The sequence below is a fragment of the Triticum aestivum genome, chromosome 7B, assembly GCF_018294505.1.
Source record: "Triticum aestivum cultivar Chinese Spring chromosome 7B, IWGSC CS RefSeq v2.1, whole genome shotgun sequence".
Lineage (NCBI taxonomy): Eukaryota > Viridiplantae > Streptophyta > Magnoliopsida > Poales > Poaceae > Triticum > Triticum aestivum.
This window is the reverse complement of record NC_057813.1, coordinates 743812266-743820984: the sequence shown is the minus strand read 5'-3', so window position 1 is coordinate 743820984 and position 8719 is coordinate 743812266.

The window sequence follows — 8719 nt, the reverse complement described above, 5'->3', positions numbered from 1 at the left end:
AACACGTCCCGTGGCGTTGCCTCTGGATGAACAGGACCCCGATCGATCGAGCTGGTTGGGGCTGGATGAACAGGACCCCGTGGAGGGCTGGATGAACAGGACGACCCCGTGGAGGGCTAGATGAACAGTAATCGGTGGAGGGGTGGATGAATAGTAGCCCGTGGAGGGGTGGTTGAACAGGAGCCCGTGGAGAGGGGTGGTTGAACAGTAGCCGGTGGAGTAGCGCGCGGTGGAGGCTGGATGAACAGGAGCCCGTGGATGAACAGTCGCAGGTGGAGGCTGGAGGAGGTCGACGGTGGATGAACAGTAGCCCGTGGAGGCTGGAGGAGGTCGACGGTGGAGATAAACAGTATCCCGTGGAGTCCCGTTTTGGGGTACGCCACACCCCTCCCGATGAACAGGACCCCCGTTTCGACCGTAGCGCTCCAACACAAGTCTGTTTCGTCCGTTTTGCGGTACGCCACACCCCTCCCGATCAACAGGACACCCGTTTCGACCGTAGGAGGTCCGTTTCCTCCGTTTTGCGGTACGCCAGACCCCTCCCGGTGAACAGGATCCCGTTTCGAACGTGGCCGGTCGAACACAAGGCCGTTTCCTTTGTTCTGCGGTACGCCAGGCCTCGTTTTCATCGCCTGTTCCGTCCAAGCCGGTTGGCTCCCATGCGTTCCGTTGCCTCTCGATGAACACGACGCATTCCGTTGCCTCCCCATGAACACGACGCATTCCGTTGCCTCCCCATGAACAAGACGGCGATGCTGTTTCTCGGTTTCGATCCAGCCATGTACACGAGCCCTGGCGGTACGTATATATGCGCGAGTAGGCGTTCGAGACCCCGCTCGTATGTACGTACGTGGCCATATTTTTTTTCTTGCGCACTGGCCACTGTACGTATGTGTACATGCTACGTGCGCGCTTCTACATCGACCAGTATATATGTACGTACACGTTCGCGACCAGAATGACAACGCTACGTACGCTTCGACCAGTTGGATCCCGACTGTCAGGCACTTCCTTGTGTGCGAAGATGTAGCTGGTGGGTCCCAGCAGTCAGGGGGGCGAATCATTTTTTTTCCCAGACGCACTTCCTTGCGTAAGAAGATGTAGCTGGTGGGTCCCAGCAGTCAGGGGGAAACGTTTTTTTCGCGAAATAAGGTGGCCCATCCGGTGGGTCCCTGCTGTTAGGTGGAGGAATAATTATTTTGCGCGTAATAAGGAGGCACTTCCTTGCTGCGGCCATGGACCCAGCTGTCAGCCTCTCCACGTACAGTCCACTTCAGATGCATGTCGGTCGTTGACCATGTTGACCAGGCCGCACCGAGAGCACCAGGGCGGTGGACGACGGCGAGGCCTAGGAAGGGAACGAGATGGAGGCAGCGAAGACTCGGCAGTTGTTTCCCACGCGGAGGGGAGTACGACTGTACGAGGATTTACTGGTTCGTCTGCCGTCGCCGGAGAATAACAGCAGGTGTGGGTGAGTAGAGGGATGGCTAGCCCAGCTCTGGGAGTACGGTAGGGGTTGTCGGGATGTGGCAAGGCATGCGGCGGGAGGCCGGATCTGCCCACACTACGTACGGCAGCGAGGAATAAGGGGTCGGTGGTCCTCCCGCACAGGCCCTGGGTGAAAGAGAACATCACAACCGACAGTGGATTGCCTCCCTCGCCGAAGGCGATAGAGTGAATGCTGCACCTCCTCCCCTTACCGGTGCGACGGGATCCGCATGCCTCCTTCACCAGCTGTGAGGGGGGAGAGAGAGACAAAAGGCCAACACAGTCTTGTTTAGATCTGGTGAAGAGAGGGTGAGAGACTGTGAATATAGCAAACCCTAGCAAAGGAACGCTGAGCCTCCAGCGTGTATATATATATGTAGTGCGGCGAGAGTGTGGAGAGTGCAAACCCTCGCGAACAAGCGCTAGGGCTCCACCTTATATATATACTGTAGTACGGACTGAGCTCCGGTGCCTTAACTACACCTGCTTTTCGCTGTATGACAGGTGGGCCGGCCACATTTTGGGCCCACCTGTCATATACCCAAAGGCAAGTTAAAGTAAATGAAGCTGCGTCCATATAGTACTCGTGTATACGACCAATATATAGTGGAGCGGTTTTCTTATTCTCTCCATAACAATCGTTTTAAATTGTGTAAGTACGAAACGAAACTCTTTATTTAATGTACCAGTGAAGAAAACTACTAAGTACTCCCTCTGTCCCATAATCTAAGACATTTTTTCATATTACGTTGGTGTCAAAAAACATCTTATATTATGGGACAGAGGGAGTACTTCCGATGAACTAACGATCCACACGTCCTGGTCGCACTTCCTGTCCTTCACGTGCGGTACACTACCCTGCCTTAAGTGAACAACCACACATGCGCCAATTTATCGGAAACGTGTGAGAGTGTGTACAAATAAAGAATTTTAATTTCAATTATCGAAAAGGTTTGAGAGTATGTACAGTTTGCCCTCTCTAATAATTATGGTTTGTTGTGTTCGGCCTAAACTTGGTCAAACTTTACAAAGTTTGACTTCCGTCAAATCTAATATGCGGAGTAAATAAAAATGAAGGGCTACTACGTCCATCCGGGTTTTTAGTCCACACCATTTTTTCAATCAAAATTAATAGCTGGACAAATAAAATAACAGGGGAGTTGGAGACAAAGTTGTGAGAAGGCTTAGAAATCAATACAAAACTTATGCTCTTAGTACCAACGTCGATCCTTCTTCGAGGAAACATTTGGTTCATAGCCAATTGTGTGATAAAATTGCACCAACATGAAAGAAGACTGCGTCTCCAGGTCGCGAGAGTCGTCGCGCGCACACACATAGACATAGACATGCATATCCGTGTTTATGTAAAATTCCATTTCCATCTCCATCTCCAATCATATTTGTCGAACTGGCACATTATTTACGTTGTTATAATTATATACGCAGCAATATTAACGTACAACATCTCTTGTTTGCGGGCATGCAGACCGCTGCCACGACCGCTCCTGACCAACCCGAACCCTCTGCATCACCCGTGCGTGCTTCCCGCCCGAAACGGTCAATGCCGCATTAATGCCCGGCCAGAGCGGACACGACCTCTCACTGGCGCCGGCATTGAAGCGGCGCACCGGCCGAGAGAGCACCGCCCGCGTCGCTTCCTGGTGCACGCGACTGCTCCACGTTCAAAGGTCGCAATAGCCGACCACAACATGCATGTAAAAAGTTCTTGGGAGTCCATGCTATAGCTAGCTGTCCTCCCCCAACTCGTCAATCTTTTCCTGTAGAGTAGTGCTAGTACTCCATGGCGCGATCCATCGACAAGCGGGCGGGGAAGTTATCGTATACTCGGTTTGCGGTGAGTGGCATGCCGAGCGACCGTGTGGGGTCGAGCCATGGAGGAGGGTGAGACACGAACGCGACAGATGTGATTTAAACGTTGGTTTTGCTCGATGGCGCGATCCAACGAAAAGAAACGTTGGTTTCTCTCTGTTTCCATTTTTTCTCCGGAAAAACGGAAACTTTCCAGTCCATTTTCATTCCTACTCCAAGGTTGCCGTATTACAACATTCCATCAAATACAAAGGAAAACTAACACGCATGCTGATGCATCTCAATGATTCACAGATCATAGCCAATATTTACTTCAGAACTAAAGACAAAAGTTGTGAGAGCGTGTACGAAAGAAAAACTACTGATGGGTTCACTACGACTTAAACCTAAACCCTAAACATGATTTCATTTCCTGGCCAGGTAGAACCTGTTCGAAGGAAAGACGGCTGGCACCCTCGGATCATACGATGCTTTTGTGCGGTTCCACTAAAATCGAGCTGAGCATCCCTGATGGCAAAGATATTGAAGAAGTGTGATTAGAATAATAGTACTGACACTAGTTCATGAGACATAAACTCATCACAAGTAGAAGCCGGTAGAAGTAGAGAAAGATAGACATGGAGATGGAGCTACGTGGGGAGCTGCGGCAGTGGAGCAAGCCAGCTCCAAAAGGAAGATGGACTACCTGGGACGTCGGGCTGTAGCTAGAAGGGTTGTTGGGACGCAACATCGGCCCATACCGCGGTGACCCCCCATTGGGACGCACCGACTGTGGGTTTTCTCCCTCGCCAATGTCGACCGCGTCTATGCAGAACATTGTTCCCTTCCCCGAGCTGCAGGATCAGGCCGGATATGTGACCAGCGGTGGGGCTACCGTCATTCTATGCTTGTGAAGAGAGCAACCCAAGCAAGCAGGCTTGTAGCTTAGGCTCCTGCTAGTGTATATATAGTGGTTTTCTTTTTCTCTCCATATCAACCATTTTATATTGCGTACGTGTCATTGAAGAGTGAAATGATGGTTGCTTCTTCCGACTAACTTACTGTGTGATTTGACTGCTCCTTAGTGGCCCCTACACGTACTCCCCCTATGTGTATGCAACAATGACACATACACATGGACGCAAAAACGCGTGCGACGCCCTAATGCATGCATGTCTGAGCACACGACGGAACATGCACAGTCACGCTCAAGTGCTCAACCTACACATGCATGCACACACATACTCACCCAGGGTGAGCTAGTGACCGTATAAAGACCGGAAAATGTATATATTGAGTGCAATGAGCGTATTATGAAGTCCACTGACCGTATTTTTACAAATATACAGTGACAGACAGTGTATTTATCTCGTTTGAAATTAAGCTATATTAACCGGAGAGGAGGCAGTATGGACTAGCATTACTTTGCTGTGTCCCATCAACTTGCCGAACCAGGAGAAGCTTGCAGGACGGGAGAATCTTGCGCGCGGTGGCTTGCAGGGCAAGGAGAAACTTTTGAGTAATGTTGTGGACGTGCAACAGTTAATTCGCATCAGATTGCGAGAAGCATACACTATACTAGTACTACTATTATTGTTCGACTTCCCGAAGAGGCGAACAGCCAAGCGCAAAGTAGCATAGTTACTGCTTTGATGTGTCCCCTCAACTCGCCGACTGAGGAGAAGCTTTCTTACTATTACACCTCTCCCTCGCCCATGCGCGCGGTGGCTTGCAGGACGAGGAGAGGGTTTTGACTACAACGCCCTCTACCTCTCCCTCTCCATCGCCCTCGCCCTCACGGTGGACGTGCAACAGTTCAATCGGTGTCAGATTGCCAGAAGCATATTGTACTGTAGTATCATCATTGTTGGACCTTCCGAAGAGGCGAAGAGCCAAGTATGCACTATACTAGTACTAGGAACCGGATGGAAGAGCGTCTGCACTCTTATTATATTTTTAAAATGTGCTAAAGCAATCTTTAACACATTTGGTTCTCTTCGAGGGTTCTCGCATGTGATAATGGAAGTTGATTGCATGGAACACTCGCCACAATTCTGGCTTAATTCTGGCTCATATCCTGTTACAAATAGGAGTGCTCGGTAATATTTCCTCTTTTTTTTGTTATTCAGCATGTAAACATGTCAGCAAACCTTGCGGCGCATCTTTGTGCGAACCGTGCTTGCTGTACTTTGAATGTGGCCAAGAGCTGGCTTGATGAAACACCTCGCTTCCTACTTCTTTTCTTGCGGGATACCTCGCTTCCTAGTGACCAGTGTCTTGGCTGATCGTCCTAAGAATGCTTATATATGAATAAAGCTCTCTCATTTACCCGCAAAAAAGATTAAGCCATATTAACCGGTAAGGATGGAGTATGGACTAGCACTACTTTTTGGTGTGTCCTGTCAACTCGCAGAACGAGGAGAAGCTTGCAGGACAAGGTGAATCTTGCTTATGCCTTGTGACTAATCCAACCTACCGTTGGTGGACATGCATCAGTCCATTTGGTGTCAGATTGTCAGAGGCATAGACTGTAGTACCCAACATGCGGAGTACCATCATTGTTCGACTTCACGAAGAGGCAAAGAGCCAAGCGCAAGGTTTAGTAGTACGAGTAGTACTACTACTAGAACCGCATGGTGGAGCGTCTGTACTCTTATTTATTTTAATCTCTGATAAAGTACACGCTTATTCAGGAGAAGGGTGGAAAACGGCAGCCCAACATGTAATGATGATATCGATCAACCAACCATGCTCGAATATATCTTGGCCTCCGTGCGAGCCCGTCTGTGTGTACTCGCTCCTTGTCTCTCTCAAGGAACGGCGGGTTGGCCATTTTGCCGTCAATTGAGATCGGTTTGCTCACACTCCTGTCCCACATGTTAGTGATATGCCAAGACGAGGTGCGTTTGACCGACTGGCCATATGCGTACTTGGTTTTGCACCTTCATATACTACTCCTCCCTCCGTCATAGTTTATAGGGCGCGCTTCATTATGATGCATTTCTCTCAATGCATTTCCACCACCAGAGAGACTTTAGACGCGTTTGGTTTAATGCTCAATTAATTAGGGCGTGGTAACCGCAATCAAGTCCACAATTTTGTCTCGATGTACTACTACGGAGTGGAGTAAGTGCATGCATGTGTGTACCCGGGGTGGAAGCACTGCATGCATGTGTGTACGCATTATTTCCTCTAGTAATAGACGCCGTGCTATAACTACCAATGCCATTTTTCAGGCCGATCGCTAGTCGCCTTGGTCCCACAGATTTTTTCTTTTTTCTGAAGCGCGCTCTATAAAACAGTGGCGGATGGAGTAGTATGAGCGGATTCAAAGAAGAGCGTATTGATGGTTGCTTCTTCCGAGCAACATACAGTGGGAAAGATGGGGCTTATGATGTGACTGCTCATTACTCACTATTAATGCGGCGCAATGACTGGGCTGAGTCTCCCATGCGGTTGTGCACTACCCCTCGGTTCTTAAATACACTCCGGAGTATTTGTATTTCTAGAGATTTCAACGAGTGACTACTCAAATATTTGTCTTTTTAGAGATTCAAATGGACTACTACATACGGATGTATATAGACATATTTTAGAGTGTAGATTCACTCATTTTGCTAAGTATGTAGTCACTTGTTGAAATCTCTAGAAAGAAAAATAGAGTATTTAGGAACGGAGGGAGTACACATACGAAGCAAAATGAGTGAATCTACACTCTAAAATATGCCCATTTGAAATTTGTAAAAAGATAAATATTTAGGAATGAAGGAGTATAATTTTGTGCATGGCACATGGACCCGGATGCTGACGAGGCTTCTGGCAATGCTAGCAAGCTTCCAGCATTTGTTACATAATTGACGTACTATACAAATAATTTTCCAGCGACATGAAATTGTACAATGGTGTGAGCATTCAGCTTCTGTTTCGTGTGTCGTGCCATCGATGCTCTTTCGGAAACAATAAAAAACTAACTTCCTTGCTAATGCATCTCAATTATTAGCAGATCAGAGCTAATATTTACATCACAACTGAAGACAAAGTTGTGAGAAGGTGTTAAATTAAAATTGATCCATGCTTTATTGGCAGCAACGTCCTCCCAACTCTGTCTAAATCAACAAGGCATGTTGGGGAAAAAAGTAGCTGTCTGGAGCATGCAACATTCCGATCATTTTGTGCAGTTCCACTAAAATAGAGCTGAGCGTCCCTGTTCCAAAGATATTAAGTGTGATTACGATAATAGAGGATTGCTGATGAAACAATAAACACACAAATAGAAGCCGGTCACCTTGGCAGTCTCTCTTAAGACTAACTAGTTGGAGAAGATTAGGCTCGGAGTTGGATGAGGAGGATAGAGCAAAACCAATCTCCCTTTGTGCAGTCGCACTGAAATGTAGAGACGTTGCCCGTGTGACATTTTAGTACAACTGCACAAAACACTCTTAAGAAAAAAGTGATTTGTGCAGTTCAGCAAAAGGTCGCAATAGCAACTTGTGAAATGGATAGCCCTGTTTGCAAAAAAGAGGTAGAAAGGAAACAATTACTGGCCAATAACAGTTGATGACACATGCGACAAAAAAAAAGAAGCATATTCCTTGTCCTAAGGGAAGATAACATCACGGTTGTGTTTGTCTAAAACGGTGTGAGGACGAGATTGCAATATGGAAAGTACGCCGGACGAGCTACGTTTTGGGCAAAGAACTATGGAAGATCCACATGCAGCAACGTGGGAAGACGGGCAGTGGAGCAAGGCCGTAGGGGATACCTGGAGGTCGTCGGGATGTAACTAGGTGAGCGGCGGCGGGCGGAATCTGCCCATACTACGGCGGCGTGCAGGTGGTGTAGGCCCTACCGCGCCGGAGCTTGGTCAGAGAGAACGGCGTGTACCGCAGATTGGGACGTGCTGCCTCGGCGCCATCGAACGGAGAAACGATGCACTTCCTCCCTTTCCCCCGGCGGACGGGATGCGGTCGGATCACTGACCAACGGTGAGAGAGAGAGAGGCCACCGCAGCCTTGTGTGAGATACTCTGAAGAGAGACAGACCAGGCAGGCAGGCTCCATTGTATATAGTGGAGCGGACTACCATTTTCTCCATAAAAATCGTTTTATATTTTGTGTACGTGCCATTGAGCGCTATAACTTTATTTAAAAATAACGCGCCAACGCATCAAGTCGAACTTTGTTTCGTGCACGCGTGGTACCACGACCTCCCTAGGTAAACAACCGCTACACGCATTCAAATTAGCACGTGGGCTGCCATTTCGTAAAGAAATGAGCTCCACCGTGTACCCGCGCGGGTGTGGCTGGGCACAAAGCGTGAGTACGTGCACGGTGCACCTATTCTCTTCTTGTATACGTACACCACTTACGTGGGGTTGTGTGAGAGAGATACAAACCTAGAGAGATATAGTGTGTTGGGTTCG